The sequence below is a fragment of the Canis lupus genome, chromosome 11 (assembly GCF_048164855.1).
Source record: "Canis lupus baileyi chromosome 11, mCanLup2.hap1, whole genome shotgun sequence".
Classification (NCBI taxonomy): domain Eukaryota; kingdom Metazoa; phylum Chordata; class Mammalia; order Carnivora; family Canidae; genus Canis; species Canis lupus.
Window position 1 is genome coordinate 12,829,884 of NC_132848.1, and position 18,304 is coordinate 12,848,187.

General features: G+C 39.8%; 1 protein-coding gene across 3 annotated transcripts in view; it reads left to right on the forward strand.

The window, feature by feature from the left end:
* Window positions 1–580: 580 nt before the first annotated feature.
* Window positions 581–18,304, forward strand: part of RAP1B (RAP1B, member of RAS oncogene family) — a 49,360-nt gene continuing 31,636 nt past the window's right edge. The window contains exon 1 of one of the 3 annotated variants that reach the window (XM_072843195.1): window positions 581–730. The gene's annotated coding sequence lies outside the window, so the exon portion shown is untranslated. The remainder of the gene's footprint in view (window positions 731–18,304) is intronic. The other 2 variants (XM_072843199.1, XM_072843196.1) reach the window with 2 other exon arrangements.

The following is an 18,304-nucleotide window of genomic DNA, read 5'->3' on the forward strand; positions in this document are numbered from 1 at the left end:
AGAGCAACTGCATAATGGGTGATTTAGGTACAGAGCAACTGCATAATAAATGGTTGATTTAGGTACAGAGTGCCAAGTTGTTTGGGGTCATGGGTTCGGTGGCTGACTTTGCAAAGGGTTCACCCCGGGTTAAGACACCAGTGTAGGAGAAACCCCTTGCAAGAGGGAAATCCGCCGTGCCCCGGCCTGCGGGCCTCCGAGCGCGGTCCAGGTGCGGGAACTGCACGCGCTCAGCGCCTCCGCGGCCCCTTCCCCGCACAAAGGAACCCGCGAGCACCCACTGTCGGGTGGCCTTGGTGACTGAGCTCGTTTGCATTAAAGACACCTTTTAAGTTTCGGAGGGCTCCGCGCTCCTGCAAGCCGCGGAGCTCGGGGCGGGCGGCGCGCGCACCTGCGCGGAGCCGGGGGCCCGGCCGAGGGCAGGGGAGGAACCCCGCCCGGGGCTCGGCCGGGGCTCCGCCGGGGCGCCGCGTGTGTCCGGCCGGCGCGCGAAGCCCCGCCCCCGGCGCCAGGCCCCGCCCCCCGGCCCCGCCCCTTCCCCGCCCGCGGACGGAAGCGAGAGCGCGGCCGAACGCCTGACGTCACGGCGACACCGCCAAACCTCGCCCCGAGTCAGGCGTGTAAAGCAGCCGGAGCGGCGGCGGCGGCGGCAGCGGCAGGAGCGCCGCGGCGCCGGGAGCAGCGACCCGGAGGGAGCGCGAGGCGCGGGGAGCCGGTGACAGCGCGAGAGGTGGGTGGAGCGCGTGCGTGGCCGCGGAGGGGAGCGGCGGCGGCCGCGGGGCGGGGGCCGGGCGGCGGAGGGCGCGGGCGGGGGGCGGCGCGGGCCGGGCGGGGACCCCGCGCGGGGACCCCGGGGGGCGGCGGCGGGGCGGCGGCAGGTGCTGCGAGGGCCCGGGCCCTGCGGGGACGAGCCGCCGCCGCCGCCGTCGCCGCCGCCGCGGGGGAGCAGCGCGCTTTGCGGAAGGGGTCAAATGTCTGAAATATGGCGGAGGAAGTGAGAGCCCAGGACCCCCCCGCCCGCTCGCGCCCTCCTGCCCGCCGCCGCCGCCGCCGCCGCCGCCGCCCCGGCCCCCGCGCGGGCCCCGGGGAGCGGCTGGAAGTTACCGCGGAAGCCCCGAAGTTGTGGGCAGGGGAGCCCCCGCGTCGCGCAGCCCCGAGCCCGGACGCGGGGCGCCTGCGGGGGCTCCAGCCGGGCCGCGGGAAAGTTTGCCCGAGCCGGGGCCGGGGCGCCCCCTCCGCCGCGGGAAGTGGCCGCAGCCGGCAGCGCGGGGAGCCCCACCTAGTCCGGCTCCGCGGGCGCGCCGCGGGCTGTTAAAGGGGCCGCTCCGGGGCCCGCGGGGGCGCCCCTCTCCGCCCCGACGGCCCGGCGCGCAGCCCGGGGACTTGCCCGCCGTCGTCTCCGTGTCGCCATCGCAGCGCTGTCAGCACCGGGACTCGTGTTCACAGCTACCCCCCAGCACCAGCACCAGCACGAGCACCGCCAGCACCAGGCAGCCGCGCCTTTGGGATTTTTTTTTAGTTTTTTTCTTTTTTCTTCTTCTGAAAACAACTGACGGCTTTTTGGAGGAAAGCTCACTCTTGCAAGTTGAAGCACGAGATATGCTTCGTCCTCGCCTCCTCCCCCCCCTCCAACCTCCGGTCCATCCTCCGCCCCCCCCCTCCTTTTTTTAGTTTAGCAAAACATTTTTTTTTTTTTTTTTTTGCCCTGGAGCTCTTGTTTGGAAGGAACAGAGGCAGTCCTGTATTACAGTAACGGGAAATGACATTTTAAAGGAGCGGAAAGTTGACACTAAATGAACATCGTGATTTTAATTTTTTTTTTAAGGTTTTATTTATTTAATTATCAGAGACAGAGAGAGAGAGGGCTCCATGCATGGAGCCCGGTGTGGGACTCGATCCCAGGACCTGGGGTCACGACCTGGGCTGAAGGCAGGCGCTCAACCGCTGAGCCACTCAGGGATCCCCTGATTTTAATGTTTTGTTTTTATTTTAATGTTTTTAAGATTAATTCAGTCTACTTGGATTTTTGTTTGGCTTGTGGCCCCTAACCTGTTATCGAGGGCTCGCTCACAACTTAAAGCTGCTAACTCGCAAGTGTATTTTTTGACTCTTCCTTTTTTCGTAATTCGAATACTGTTTAGGCTTGCTCAACGGAACCCCATCTTAGCAAGAAGTGACTCTTTAAAAAAAAAGTGGGGGGAGACGTTCATTTAACTTCAAAGCCCTATCACTTCTAAAAGCTGACTCTGGAATCGTATTTGAGTCATGATGGAGTCATGGGACTTTTTAAGGGCCGGAAGGGACGATTTAGGTCATCCAGTCCCCACCCTCACTTTATGGAGGAGGAAACTGAGGCCTAGAAAAGATAAGATAAGTTAGTGGCCTTACTGACTTTTAGGACCCTGTGCAATAGAGAAGTAGGAGGAAGAAATATACAGTGTTTTTACAGTGAATTGCATTTTTACGGGATGATCGAACAGAAAATGTTAGTACCTTAGTCAAATAGTGTGGAAGAACCACTTAGGTCACTTCATTGCCAGGTTTTAGGAGAGGAAGTTGATACTCAAGGAGCTTAAATAACTTTAAGGACACAGAGCCCTGAGTGATGGTCTTCTTGGAGCCCATCCTGCTTTTAAACTCTGCAAAACACAAAGTTTTCATTTGGATTTTCTTGTTTGACATTCATCATAAGTTGTGAAGCTGCCTTATCTGAGGAAGCCACAAAGTAAATCTTTGATACATCTGTAGCCAGTTTAGTTTTGATATGCCAGGTATCAGAGTATAACTGAAGAGCCCGATAATAACTCGGCTGATTAAAAAATATGATAGCATGAAAACAATTGTTCTGTCTTTTGCATCCTTCCCATGATCCCTCTTCACTCCGTGAAAGTCATCTCTTTTTCTGACCCCTGTCACTTCCAGTATTCTGTTACCGTTCTCTTATTGTTACTCATATGATTTTTGTTATCTATTCCACTAAATTGTAAAGCCAAGGACAGGATGTCTTCTTTGTATGCCCCAAAGTGCTGGCATGGTACACTGCACATAGATAGTACCAGTTTATTAAATGTAAGCATAAGGAGGGTAAGGACCATTGCAGTCCCCATTGTATTCTTGGTTCCTAGAACCTTACCTGTGCACATAAGTAAGTGTCTAGCATTTAGATTTAAGGATTAACTGTAGCAAACATTCGAGAATATCTGAAGAAAACTTTGTCTTCCTTCAAAAAGAATAATTTCCACATTGGCTTTGGAATCCTGTTAACTTTACAGAACTGATTATCATTTTGTCTTCAGAACAATCCTTAACTATAGAATTCTGATATTGTCTCATGGCCATATAAAGGGAAAGTGAGCTCCCACAGTAAGGAGCCGTTGCGTAAGGAGCATCTTTTGAGATGTAATAAACAATTGATCATAAAACTTGGACCATGTACATAAATATCATATTCATCTTCCAGTATAATTCAGGACTAGTAGGAGGCCTATCCAGAGGTTGATAACATGAACTAATTATGCATGTTGTTTTAATATAAAAACTAAGATTTGGATGATAAATTGCTTATGTTCAGTTTTGACTTCTGGAGTGGGTACTTGAATATTAAGAGAGTGAAATTAATCAGTAAAACTAGATCTGGATACAAAGAAAATTTGGCTATTTTACACAGGTGTTTGTTTTTTCCCCCCAAATGTGTGATTTTAAATAAAACAGTTTTATTATTGAATACCAAGAACTCACTGATATGCAGTGTCATTTTCCTACACTTGAAATAATGTGTCCTCTGTATGTATTGATGAAGAGGGTGGATATTGACCAGTACTGTCTAAATTTGACACACCAGGAATAGTTTAGTGTTTATGAACTACAGAGTCAAAGTGCTCTATTTTGTTGTGGTAGTGATGTTACATGTTCAATCTATAGAAAAACTTTGATAAGATCTTAAACTTTGTAAGAGCACATAAGGTTGTGATTAAATAAATGCCTTATTTTTCCCCTCATGTCATTTTTGAAGACTCCATGGTCTTAAAGATTAGACTGAAGTTTTTACTGTTAGTCTTTCCAGGTTGAATTTCTTCTAAAAAAGTTAAGAAACAGACATTTTGGCTGACCCAATGATCCGTTGCAACATCAAATTTTTCAATAAACAGGAGTACTTATGCTGAAAGCCTAGTATTTTTCAGTGTTCTTAAATATTTTGCAATACTATTGAAAGGTACTAATTACATTTGGGGACTTAAGTCTTTAATTTATTTGGAAATCTCATGAACATATTGGAAGCAGCTACAAAGAATAGATTTATCCATTTGCAGGAGAGAGTAGCCTGCATGTGTGCGCTGTCTCTATTTATTTATTTTTATTTATTAAATTCAGAAACCAATCCCTTTAGTCATAGAATTTCTACTTTATTTTTTTTTAATTTCTACTTTAAAGAAGAAAGGTTATGAGGAACTTTTGTACTACCTTTAAAAAATTAAAACCATTTTTAAAATGTGCCACAAACAAAAATGACACTGTTCCATACTTCCTCACACTGGTGTGTTTATTCCTAATGTTGGTCAAATTAAGAATATACAGCAACTGATTATTCCATTTCACTAGAAACTTAGAATTTTTGCTCTGCATTAATAGAGGATCAAGAGTTTTAAACTGTTTCCAGAGAGCCTTAACATTTATAAAAGAAAAAAATGAACATTTAGGAAATGCACCATATTTTAAATAATATTTAAATTATCAAAAGAAAAAATATTTGCAACATGAACTGAAGAATTTCCATCTGGTTTTTATTATGCAGAATGATATTCTGGAATATAACTGTGATTAAAATTGATTGTACTTGAGTACTAGAAATATGCTCACTTTTAAATTAAGGATCCTAGGGGATCCCTGGGTGGCTCAGTGGTTCAGCACCTGCCTTTGGGCCAGGGCATGATCCTGGAGTCCTGGGATCAAGTCCCACGTCGGGCTCCCTGCATGGAGCCTGCTTCTCCCTCTGCCTGTGTCTCTGCCCCTCTCTCTCTCTCTCTCTCTCTCTCTGTGTCTTTCATGAATAAATAAATAAAATCTTAAAAAAAGAAATCAAAACTATAAATAAATAAATAAATTAATTAATTAATTAAGAATCCTAGTCTCTTTAACCAGAGAGTAATTATCTAATGTTCTATTTTGGATTTTACATTGAGCTGGTTTCTAAAGCTTATTCTTATACTATTTTGTATTTTGTAGTTAAGCTCCTTTATATACTTTATATATTTTAAACATATAACCAATGAGACGTTTAAATTTAAACCAGATTCTGATCTCATGGGATAATTTGCTAGGTAATCTTTTCCAGGGGTGAGGAATTGAATGTTTCTAACTCTTGTGAAAGTAGACTCAATAAAGATGTTAAAGGAAGAGAGCATTTATTTAAAGCAGTTGTAAATAATTTTGATTACATTAAATTATTGGCTTCTTGGAATCATCACTTTCACTACATTATACATTTTGCTGAGTTTTTCATTAGTTGCTTTGAATATTTATTTCAGTAGATATGTAGTTTTAATAAAATAGATTTTTTTTTTCTCACATTCAAAATTTAGCATTTCATGAGACCCCTGAGTGGTTCACTGAGCATCTGCCTTTGGCTCAGGTCATGATCCTGGGGTCCTGGGATTGAGTTTCCCCTCTGCCTGTGTCTCTCATGAATAAATAAATAAAATTTTAAGGAAAAAAAAAAAAAAACCTTAGCATTTTGTTAAATAACTTTATTTTGAAAATATACAGTGAACTGATAGCCCCAGTGGTGGATTACTTCTACTTGTTGTTTGCTTCTTCTTTGCCTTATAGAAAAGAAAAAGATGAAAGAAAATCTGTTTTGTCCATTTAATAGCAGTTTTTGGCAAAAGCTTCTGGAAAGGAAATGGAAAATGTTACGTAAAATCGTAAAATAAAATTCTAATTATCTGTGTCTTCTAAAACTTATATTTCTAGAGTTTATACATTGGGATATATTTTTCCAAGTCACTTTATTCTAAAACAAATTGGGAGACTTTCTGAAAGTTCTCAGTTAATGGGACTGAGGCTATCAATAAAATAAAAACTGTAAATATAAACTAACAGGCTTTGGGTGTCAAAGTGGTATGCATATTGCATCCAACTCTTACCTTGTGTTTTAAGGATACACTGAGAATAGTACTATTACTATGTAATGCTACCAAATTTATAAGCTGCTACTTTTAAGATTGAGAAGTTATGATAAACTCCTTGATAACAAAACTCAGGAATTCCCTCAGTAATCTTGAATTCTGTACTGTACAGATAATAAAGAAGATTAGGGATAAAAAAATATGTGGATCTGTTTTTTTTTCTCTTGAAATTGTGCTTCTTGAGATACTGCATTGAATATCAGAGTGGCTGAGTTTTTAAATGTTTATCTTTTGAATTTTCTCATTAAAGTGTTTCGAACAAAAAAGTATAAAGAAAAAAATTAATGTCACCTATAATCCCACCAGTACAATGAATTTTTAGGCAAAATTTGTACCTCCTTTTTGAACCTTTCCTACCTCCTTGTTTCCTCAGTGAGAACGATGGCATATACTACTTAGAGTTGTTGAGAATAAAGTTGGGAAAGTATCTATAAATGATGATAAAAGAGTATACTAATGTATTCATTCTTGTTCTCTATCAAACTTTTATTTCTCTGTAGCATCACTTCTCCCATTGAAATTATTCATTAAGGCATGAGTAAGGACTAGAAAGAATAATTGTGATTGTGAACAGCTTAACAAATTGTCTAGCTCAGGGTTTTTAAATATGCTCTAAGGAATCCTGGGGATTGCCTGGACATTTTCAGGAGTCTGCAAATACAAAACTATTTTTAAAATAATACTGAGATGTTTTTTGCCTTTTTTCACTGTGTTGACATTTGTACCAATGGTACAAAAGCAGTGGTGAGTAAAACTTCCGGCACCTTAGGGCAGATCAAGTCAGAGCACTACGCTGTATTCCTAGTCATTGTATTCTTTTTTTGTCATGCACTAAAAAAAAACTTTAACCTAAATGCACTTGATGAAGAAGTTTTTAAAAAAAAGTTTTTTTAAATCAAATCTTGGCTCTCGTACATATTATTTCAACGTAGTATGACAAAATGGAAAATATGCTTCAAACACAATTTTATTGCCATATTGAGGGTATAATGGTTGTCTGTAGGAAAAGCATTTGTGTAATTATTGGAGTTGCAAGCTGAACCAGCCACTTATTTTACCTTTTTTACTTTTTTCATGAATACCTGAAAAACTATGGCTATTCAGACTCGGGTATTAGGCTGACATTTTCTTAAAAATAAACAAAATCAGCCTGTTGCTTTAAGGAAAAGATCAACACTATTTATGGTCAGTGATAAAGTTCTAGTTTTCAAGTGAAACTGAGAATATTGGAAAATTTGTATCAGCCCCTGTGCCCTTGACAGCTTCCCAATATTTAAAAAAAAAAAAAAATTTTTTTATAGTACTCGTGATGTTAATGAACACAGATTTTTATTTTTATTTAAGATTTTAAAAATTTATTTATTCATGAGAGACAGAGAGGCAGAGAACACAGGCAGAGAGTGAAGCAGGCTCCCTGTAGGGAGCCAAATGTGGGACTCTGTCTGGGTCTCCAGGTTCACGCCTTGGGCAGAAGGCAGATGCTTAACCTCTGAACCACCCAGGTGTCCCAGTGAAGCATAGTTTTTAAAAAATTATATATAATGTGTCAATTTTGAAGATCTGCATAACTTTATACAAGTATTTCTCTAGTGACCAATGCATAGTGCATAATGTTACAAAATCATGCATGCCTAAGAATTTCTTTCCTAAATTCTGGCTAGACCTATGGATTTTAATGTTAAAGCAGACCTAAAGTTTATTGGTAAGGTTTTCCATTCCAGTATATTGCAACCAGTTGTCCAGTTTTGGTGTAGAATCAGAGGAGAATATCCGGGGCTCCTGGGTGGCTCAGTCAGTTAAGCATCTGCCGTCTGCTGGGGTCATGATCCCAGAGTCCTGGGATTGAGCCCCACATCAGGCTCCTTGTTCGCTGGGGAGCCTACTGCACCCTGTCCCTCTCCCTCTGCTTGCTGCTTCCCCGCCTTGTGCTCTCTCTGTGTCAAATAAATAAAAAATCCGCATTTATCTGAAAAGGCTACTAAAATATTCCTTGCTGTGTGCTTATAATTCACTTTTTTGTATACTCCTTTTTCCACGCTTTGCTCTCCCTGTTTAATGTCTTTGATGTCTTTAGCTTATATTTTTGTTGGAGGGGAAGATGAGAATAGGAACCATAGATACATGTGAAGCGGTGTTTCCATGTGCTTCATCTTGAAATCTCTTATTAATATATAGTCAGTTTTAAGTTGAAATTTTTTTTAGAGAGCACAAGCAGGAGAGGCAGAGGGAGAAGGAGAGAGAATCTCAAGGAGACCATGCCAAGCATGGAGCCCTACACGGAGCTCAGTTTCATGACCTCGAGATCACAACCTAAGCTGAAACCAGGAGTCGGATGCCTAACCAACTGCACCCCGCAGGCACCTCCTAGACTGACTTTATAGTCTTCACCTTGAGCATTCCTTTGAACTTTGGATCACAGTGTAATAAATTAGGTGATTGTTATTTTTAAGCATATTTCTTGATTTTAGTACTTGTTTTGTACACCTGATAACTCATCTGTACATAGATTGTGTGTCCAAATTTTGACATAACCTTTAAATTTTTAATAGTTGGCTTTCATGATTTTAGGATATTTAGTAGCTTTCCTGTGGTAAAGCTGTGGGCTTTTCCTATCTGAAGTTTAATAATGTCTCTTGGACCTGAGTATTTGCTGTGTTGTCTACCTTTAGTTGATATTTTTAAGACAAATTATAGTGTTCTTACCTTCTAGGAGAAAGTGGTTTCTTGTTCTTGCTTGTTTGAGAACAATTGTAGCAATCCTTGTTAAACAACTATTTTTATAAACCTTCTGTCATAGGAGAGTTCCAAATTTTAAAGGATTTTTAGGGCAACCCTCATTCAGTTTCAAGTTTCAGATTATGTGAGAAGATAGGTAAGTTATAGTTTAGGTTGTACTTTGTTTCTTGGAAATTTAGTGCCAATTATTCCCCTAGAGATAATAAAATGGGTGTGTTCTGTGAAGAAAGAGTAGTGAGTCTCAGTTCTGTTTGAAGGAACAGTGTTGATGGAAGAGGCAGAGGCATGAAGTGGTTCAGAGGAGTAAGTGTAAAAGCTAACTTTGGAGTAGCTTTGAGGAGTAAGCATTATAGAACTCCTGCCTGCATGAGCTAATCCCACAGTGAAGGAGGGAATTTTAATAGGAAGCTTTAATTCTCTCTAAACAATTACCTGGTCGGCTCTTCTGAAGTAGGGAACATACTGAGATCATTTTTTATGTTCAGGATGTCCAAATTCGTCACAAGGTTGCCAGTGGCTCTTGCTTATTCAGTTTTAGTTGCTAGCTGAAAAAAAATGTAATTTCCTCTATTTAAGATTTTTTTTACACTTAAGCTTTTTCTTCCAAGGGTCCTGTCATCTTACTCAACAAAGACAGGATGTTCAAGCTTTTAAGGACAGAAGAACATAACATTTTTTTGTTGTTTACATGAAAGTGATGATGGTGATAATAGGCAGTGGAGAGGTGGGAAGGGCAGGATGTAGAGCAGAAGAGAGTAAGGATGATGATTAAGAGGTTCTCTTTCTGATGAGCAAAGCTGTTACTGCCTTCACTTTAGAGTTCTAACAGGAATGATAAACACTTCGAAAAGCATTTGTGATGCTTTAGTGATTGATACATTTGTCTCCCAAGAAAGGGTCCTGGGTAGAAGATAAATGGTGTTATCTATGGAGATTATGGGGTTAAAGTAAGTTTCATCACTAAGCAATGTGAGTTGAGAACACTTTTACTCCCCAACAGACCCTTATGTGCTTTTCTCTGAACCTTGAGGTACTTAAATTGGACACTTATTTTTCTCATAAATTTTAACTGATTCCTTTGAGCATGAAGGATAAATTTGAGAAATGATGTGCTAGTTTTCAGTAGTTGCTAGACCTTTGATTCCTCCCTATTAAGGAACCTGGTTTAGTGACAATAATTTTGAACTGAGTGTCCCAGGCTTCAGTTCTCTCTCTGGTACTGGCTGTAAAACCTTGAACAAGTTGATCTCTCTCTCTCGACCTATCTTTACATAAAGCAACTTTGAGTAAATGGCTGTTTGGGTCTAAGATCCTGTGTTTCTGTGATACTACTCTTGTTTGGGCTCCTACAGGAGCTTTCTAACATGTTCTTGTCCTCCTCTATTTCAGTGGTGGACCTATTTCATCTAGGTGGACCTAGATGTTAAAAATCATCTTTTAAAAATGTAAATCAAATCATATAATACACTCCAGTCCAACCCCCCACCCCCACCCCAGTGGCTTAAAATAGAAACCAGATCCAGTTCTTGCTTACTTCACAGTTTTATTTCCTCTCCATTGTTCACTAAGCTGTACCCATATTGGACTTCTTTCTGATCTTTACCTAGCAAGCCCTTTACTGGTCTTTTTTTTTTTTTTTTTTTTAATTTTTATTTATTTATGATAGTCACACAGAGAGAGAGAGAGAGAGGGAGAGAGGCAGAGACACACAGAGAGAGAAGCAGGCTCCATGCACCGGGAACCCGACGTGGGACTCGATCCCGGGTCTCCAGGATCGCACCCTGGGCCAAAGGCAGGCGCTAAATCGCTGCGCCACCCAGGGATCCCCACCCCGCCCCTTACTGGTCTTTACCTAGCAAGCCCTTTACCTTCTTTTGAGATTTGGTGTTTACAGCTACTCTCCATCATGGTCTTTCCCTAGCTGTCTGCAAGTCTGCCTCAGTATCATTAGATCTCAGCTCAGATGTACATTTACAGGGAAGTTTCTCCTGATCACCTGATATAAAGGCTTTATTATCTTCATAGCTCTTTTCACAATAATTACATTTGTCCATTTATTCTCTCTTGCCCTCTAAACTATGTTTCAAGAGGGCAGAAATACAGTGTACTTGCCACCAGTCTCAAATAGCCCAATAACTGGCACAGTGCTTACCATTTTTTTTTTATTTTAATGGAAAGAATACATAAGTTCAGTGGTTTGTCTTTATCAATTAAAGTGTTATGTCTATTTCCTGCTATATTTTTTAGGGCATCTGTCTCTGGAGGACTCCTTCATCTGCATGTTTTTGAGAACAATTCTCAGTTACTGTATGTTAGGATTGAGTAATTATGCACAAAAGGTTTTTAGCAAAGACATGAAAGTTAATACGAAATTTAAATAGGAGTTCAAAATAATGATTGATACCCAAATGAGTGATATAAGTGAGTGCTTTTAGAGTCAGAGGAGTAGTGAAAAGTCTTAGGCTCTAATAGTCCAAGAAGAAATTATAAATGGAGATCTGTACATGATATGAAAGGTTATGTACATTTTAGACTAATAGTGAATCAGAGTGGGCAACAATACAGAAATTAGAAAATGCAAAGTATGTTCAAAGGATTGTTTTGCTATAGTAGATGTTTATGAAATGGATTATAGGCCCATAATGCCTTACTTAGAATTCTTGGTCTCAGGTACTTTAGAATTCAGAACTTTGTGGAAAGATTTTGTTTTGAATTTTAGTAAGAATAATCACACACTTAATATTTATAAAGTGAAATATGAATAGTCACACTAAATGGGATGAATAAAAACTAAATAGCCTCATGATAGTGCTTAAGTGAAGTTTTGCTATATAAAAAAAGTGTGAGAAATGGATCTGAAATTGTTGGAAAGGCTGTAGTCTTTATTACTTTTTGTCTTTGGGGAGGACATCAGTCTGAAAATGTTACTTTGAAGCAATTAGCTTAGAAACAGTCTTTTCCACCAAATTCTCTTTGACACAGATTCAGAATGGAATGCACTGCTAAGGCTGACAAGTCTATAAGGGCCTGGGAAAACACCTAATTCCTTAGAGTCCAGTTAAATATTTGGAAATAGTGAAGATTCATCTTGTATATTGGGCCTGGACCATCATAGATGGTTTTTAGGGGGATCCCTGGGTGGCTCAGAGGTTGGGTGCTTGCCTTCAGCCCAGGGCATGATCCTGGAGTCCTGGGATGGAGTCCCATGTCGGGCTCCCTGCATGGAGCCTGCTTCTCCCTCTGCCTGTGTCTGCCTCTCTCTCTCCGTCTCTCTCATGAATAAATAAATAAAATCTTTTTTAAAAAATGGTTTTTAAGAATGTTTAGTGATCAAGAGCTCTTACTTCAGCCACAATTTCTTAATAGATTTATTAAGTCTTTTAAGATACTGTGTAGTTTATATCCCAGTTCATAAGGTTTCTAAGAATTCTATAATACATTTCATTTTTAAGTAAGAGTACAATACAAGATTGGAATAGGAATATTGTAGGACTAACATAGTCTAAAAATCCTTGAAGAAATCACTTATTTTTGACATATAAGGAAGTAAATATCTGAAGATACTTCTTTGAAACTCAAAATTGATTACCGAAAGTGCCTGCCCACTTTTTGTGGTTTCTCCATATGCTCTCCTTATTCTAACAGCCTAATTAACACTCAAACTTTGGTTCTCATTGCTTTTATCATTCATTTGGTATATACTAATCTCCAAGAATGCAAACATGTATATGCTGTTTTGTTGGATACTGACTTCTATTTTATAGAAATCGCCAAGACACACAAGTTCTGAAGCAATTTTTTTTTTACTTACTGACCTACTAATTATACAAGTAAGTGTTGTGTGAGAAAGCCAGATACCAGCATTATTTGGGGCTTCGAAGTGTGGTGTGCATTTTATTTTTCTGAATGGCCTTTTTTATGTTTGATAACTGAGAGCATCTTTGAACAAACCGAACATGATGAAGTGTAAAAGGAAGAATTAAATTAGTCAAAAAAAATTCATAAGACAATTAGTTGTATAAGCCAGTGTCTGCATTAAGCAGCTAGCAAAAACTGCTGCTTAGATTGAGATACTGGAGAAAATTATGGGAAGTACCTCTGCTTCCACTGTTTTTTGTTGTTGTTGGTGGTGGTGGTGGTTAATTTTTCTCCTCTCAACTTTTGGCAGGTTTACTAGGGAATTTTCCATTAGGAATGTCCTGGCCTTGAAATTTCATTTAGAATGTAATTTAGTCATGCAAATTATGAACCCACAGTCTAAATCATGGCATTCTTATGGTTTCAGATGCATTTGGGGGCAATCATATTAAGCTTTGTCATTTAATCCTAGTTAGGAGGTTAACAGGAAAATGAAATAAAATATTTTTTGCAGTCATTTATTCCTTCTCTCATGTAAGATACTCATTCTGTTTATTTCTGAACTCAGCCTTATGTTTAAACAGATTGTAAAATTATGTTTTAAAAAATGTTCCCCCATCCTTGTGGAGGGTGGCGCTTTGTAAAATCTGAATATTTATATTAAAAGAAATATTTGTGGTATTCTTCCATTTATGAAAACAGGTGTGGTTTATTCCGAAGTCTTTACCCATAAATTCTAGTTGACGGGCTAGAGCTAGTACAAGTGCCTCACTTCCGATTTCTTTTACTTCTGTCCTCAAACAGTTCATAAACTGTACTTAGTGTAGGATTTGAAATAAATAAAAACAGATATTTTCTCTAATCGGGATATCTCTGGTTGTTGCAGTTATCTCATTCTGCAACCTGTTCAGAAAAAAGTATTGAGACCTTTGATTTTACTGTTAGATTCTGGAATGACAAATCAGCAAACTGGGGAAAGATAATGGCTTCATCTAGGAACAGGAAAATAGATGGTTAGCTTTCTTACCCCCAATAAGGATCATCTCTTTGAAGTGGTTGTATCTCTTTTTCTATGACTTATGGAAGTTAAGACGTTAAGAGCACAGGTTATTTAAATTACTGAAGAATCTGATTTCTAGAGACCTGAGGAACAACAGACACTGAATTTTCTTTACTAAATTGGGGGACATTATTTGGAGGCAAAATGATGAAGATGATGGTCTCTGAACCCTGACCTTTCTTTACTAGGAATATAGGTTTTAAGATCCTTAGGAACAGGGGTGTGTTATCAGTTTTTCAGAGGTGCTTTTAAAACCTTAATGCGCGCACGCGCGCGCACACACACACACAATCCCTACTGTGATAGATGTTACTGTGATATCACTTAGCTCTCTCAGGCTTCTGGGTCTTCAGATTTAAATTTAATCGGACTTTGAGACCTTCCTTCCCACTATTCCCAGAAGTGACTTTGTCACCTCTTTGGATATCCCATGCATGTCTCCTTCCTTCCTGTCATGCTAGGATGTGGCCCATATGGGCCAGACTGCATCTAACAGAAACATCATATCTGCCTCAAAGTGTCTTATATGTAGAGGTATGGATGTGTGTGCTCACTTTTATCTTCAGAGAGACTTACTGGTGTTTGAAAAGACACAGGTCTAAATGAGTCTTGGTTAATACCTTTGCTTTGTAGAAAAAAAATGCCAGGTATTAGCTTTCCCAGCCTCCCCTTGCAGGTCAGGCACAAATACTTGAGGTAGGTCCAGCAAACAAAGGAATTTTCTAAAATAATCTGAAGAGAAACTTTGCAGAGCTCCAGTAGCATGAATCCTTTAATGTGGAACTGTTTTCTTTATTAAGTACTTCCAGAATCAGAATGGGCAAATTTAATAGATTTAGCTTCTAATGTAAAAGTACTTTACCCAGCATGCCCTTCTTTTCAGTTTTATCTATAAAGCTTGATGGGAGGGCAGCCCGGATGGCTCAGCGGTTTAGCGCTGCCTTCCGCCCAGGGCCTGATCCTGGAGACCCGGGATCGAGTCCCATGTCAGGCTCCTTGCATGGCGCCTGCTTCTCCCTCTGCCTGTGTCTCTGCTTCTCTCTCTCCTCTCTGTGTATTCTCAGAAATAAATAAATAAAATCTTTAAAAAAAAAAAAAAAGCTTGATGGAGTTTTGAGGGTATGTTGGGGGCTTACCTTCTTGCCATGGGTTCAACTGATAACACTGTTTAATCATCCTCAGGAATACTTTTAAACAACAGAATCTGTTGGCTAAGTGCATAATGAATGAATATGGAGTGAATGAATGAATAGTGTAAAAATGAGCAACATCAACTGTGCCAGAACCCAAATCATTGTTTTTGGTAGACAGTCTTCAGCATTCAGGCAAACTATTCTCAGTGATTCTTCTTGGGTTGCCCCGGGAAGGGGGGTAGGGGGGTGTTACCTATTTTGCAGCTAATCATCTTTGTAAAACTATCAGACAACAATGCCAGTTATTTAAGATCAAAGTATTCTATATCAGAAGTTTTCTAATGTTTTTAGAGTTAAAACCCTATTACTCCTTCCCCTAAACCACAGTAGTCATTGATAAATGAGAGCTGTACTCTTTCCCTTTGGAACCAGAGTTGGTCTCAGAATCATTCTCAACACTACTCCAGGTAGCCATTTATATTTTGCATTGGTGTTTGAGCTAAAACCCATTTGCTACCAGTGAATAAATAGTCAAGATCTATCCTTATTTCTTCCAGGCTCTAGGCTATAGGATAGGTATCAACGGAGTTTTTCTATAAAGGGCCAAATTAAAAACTTTTAGCCTTTGAGGACCGGTCTCTGTCAGTGCTGCCAGAACAACCATAAACGATACGCAGTTGCATGGCAGTGTTCCAACAAAACTTTAATTACAAAAAAATGGCAGTAAATAGGATTTGGCCTGAGGTCTGGAGTTTGCCAGCCCCTCCTCTAGGGCAAGAAACTGGTTTTGATTCATTCAGCAAATAATTAGCTTCTATTTTCCAACTGTGTTAAGTGCTGGTTATGCAGCAATTGACTTTACACTTAGATCTCTCACCATGAGATATTTGTCTTTTTTTTTTTTTTTTTTTTAAGAGAGAAAGAGCAAGGAGGGGGGTGGGGGGTATGCCAAGGAAGAGAGAGAAGAGAAAAAAAAATTTTTTTTAAAGATTTTATTTATTTATTCATGAGAGACACACAGAGAGGCAGAGATACAGGCTGAGGGAGAACCAGGCTCCCTGCGGGGAGCCCGATATGGGACTCGATCCCAGGACCCCAGGATCATGCCCTGAGCCAAAGGCAGACACTCAGCCGCTGAGCCATCCAGGCGTCCCTAGAAGAGAAAATCTTAAGCAGGCTCCATGCCCAGTGTGGAGGCTGATGTGGGGCTCAATCTCATAACCCTGAGATCATGACCTAATCCAAAATCAAGAGTTCGATGTTTAACTGACTGAGCCACCCAAGCCCCTGAGATATTTAAGTTTAACTGAGTATTTTTTTTGCATGTGGACAGATCCAAAGCAGGTTTTTGAGGAATAGTATGGCCTACCCCATAAATCTGCCTCATTTGTCTATAAAAGTGAAATCTTAGGCAAATATGCTAAGTGATGCCATGTTGTGTGGTAGTGGTATTAACTAAAAGTAATCTTAGTATACTTTGGATATCACATGCTGTGATACCAAAGTTCACATTCTGTGATAAAAAATAGAGAGCTTTGATGTATGCATGTGGTATCTGCACTGTTTGTCCATAGGAGGTACACAGTATTCATACAGTCTTGTAGAAAAAAAAAATACTGAAATTACTGATTGTCTTAACTATATTTTGTCAGTCTCTTGCCATTTCTTCCTCTCTGCAGTATCGTTTCTGATTTTAGTTTTCATCATCTCATTATGGGTTTTTGTTGCAAACTGGTGCATTTTTTTAAAAGATTTATTTATTTTAGTGGGGGGCACGGAATAGAAGGAGGAGAGAATCTTAAGCAGACCCCCGCTGGGCATGGAGCTGATGCAGGACTGAATCCCACTACCTGAGATCGCGTCCTAAGCTGAAATCAAGAGTTGATTGCTTAACTGAGCCACACGGGCGCCCCCCAAACTGATGTATTTTAAAAGTAGGCCATATATTAATCGTATTTTAGTAAATTGCTTAACATTTCTAGATGTACTGTTCTAGCTTCTGTTAGAACTATTTTTGTTCATTTAAAAAGTACCTTTAGTTTTCTCTGTATCCGTATGTTTCTCTTCAAAACTTCCAGTACTGTTGCTTATAAAATGAGACTAGGAAAAAAAAAATGAGACTAGGTTCTTGACCAGTACTCAGATCTGTGTTATGTTGACTGTAGACACTCTTGCTGTTTTTATTTTCCTATTTGTACTGAGATCCGCTCATACTGTGCTTTCTATAGTAGTCTAATCATATTCTTTTATTTTGCTGCCTTCTGCGCCTTTGCTTTCACTTTCCTTTTCTCTAGTGTATACTTTTCTATTGAAATGCTGTGCCTTTTGTTCATTGCCACCTTCTTCATATATATGTTTCTGACCTCCAAATTTTCATTTTTTGTGTTTCTCATCTTTTCCATATTATCTCATCTTTCCTACAAAATTGTAAGCTTCCTGAAAACAAGTGTATTTTGTTCATCTTTGTAACCTTCATAGTGACTTGCACTTAAGGCATATTCAAATACTAATTAGATGAAAAGTACTCCTAATTAAGCAAGGGACAGTGTTTCTTCATGAGAAATGTCCTTAGACTTGTATCCAAATGAGAAAACTCGTGTCAAAATATACTATAAATTGTAAATGCTATACAAATAATGTCTGTTACCCTTAAACAACTTGGCTCTTACATTTTTTAGTGTCCCACACAGTTTGGTTTTTAATTTCTGTATTTTCTTTCAGAGAAGAGTATGATTCTATTCTGTTGAGGAAAAAGACCAAAAACTATGTAGTACCCCAAAGTGTTTGCAAGATGTTTTTTAAGCCTTTGCAGTTTAGTATCTTTAAAATTATGAAACATAAGAGGAAGCAAATTCCTATTAAGATGTATTCCTCCTAAGATGAGCAGTCATCTTGAGTTGCTCAGTACTGAGGATTTCCTGATACAGAAGACTTACAGTGCTAAAACCAGGACTATGGGTTACCCTGATTCCACCTTATGATGTAGCATCTCCTTTGCATGTCACTGTGTTCACGCAGTTTTAAGTATAATAAATACCAGGAAACTGGGTGATTGGTTTGGTGGGAGGAGGGTGTTGGACGCATTTTGGCTTTTATTTATCAAGTTTCTGACTATTGTTTTGGACATTTTTAAATATTCAAATGAAAATACAAAAGTGCATTTGATTAATTGGTCTATTTAGGAATGTATTTGTGTATGACATATCATTGGTGACCTTATCAAAAGGTGATGCTACTCAACTTTCTAATTTAAAATTGCATAATCTGTCAGATGATTAATGCTTTATTTAAATGTACCTTATTAGATAAAGTCAAGTCAAGTCAAGGTGGCC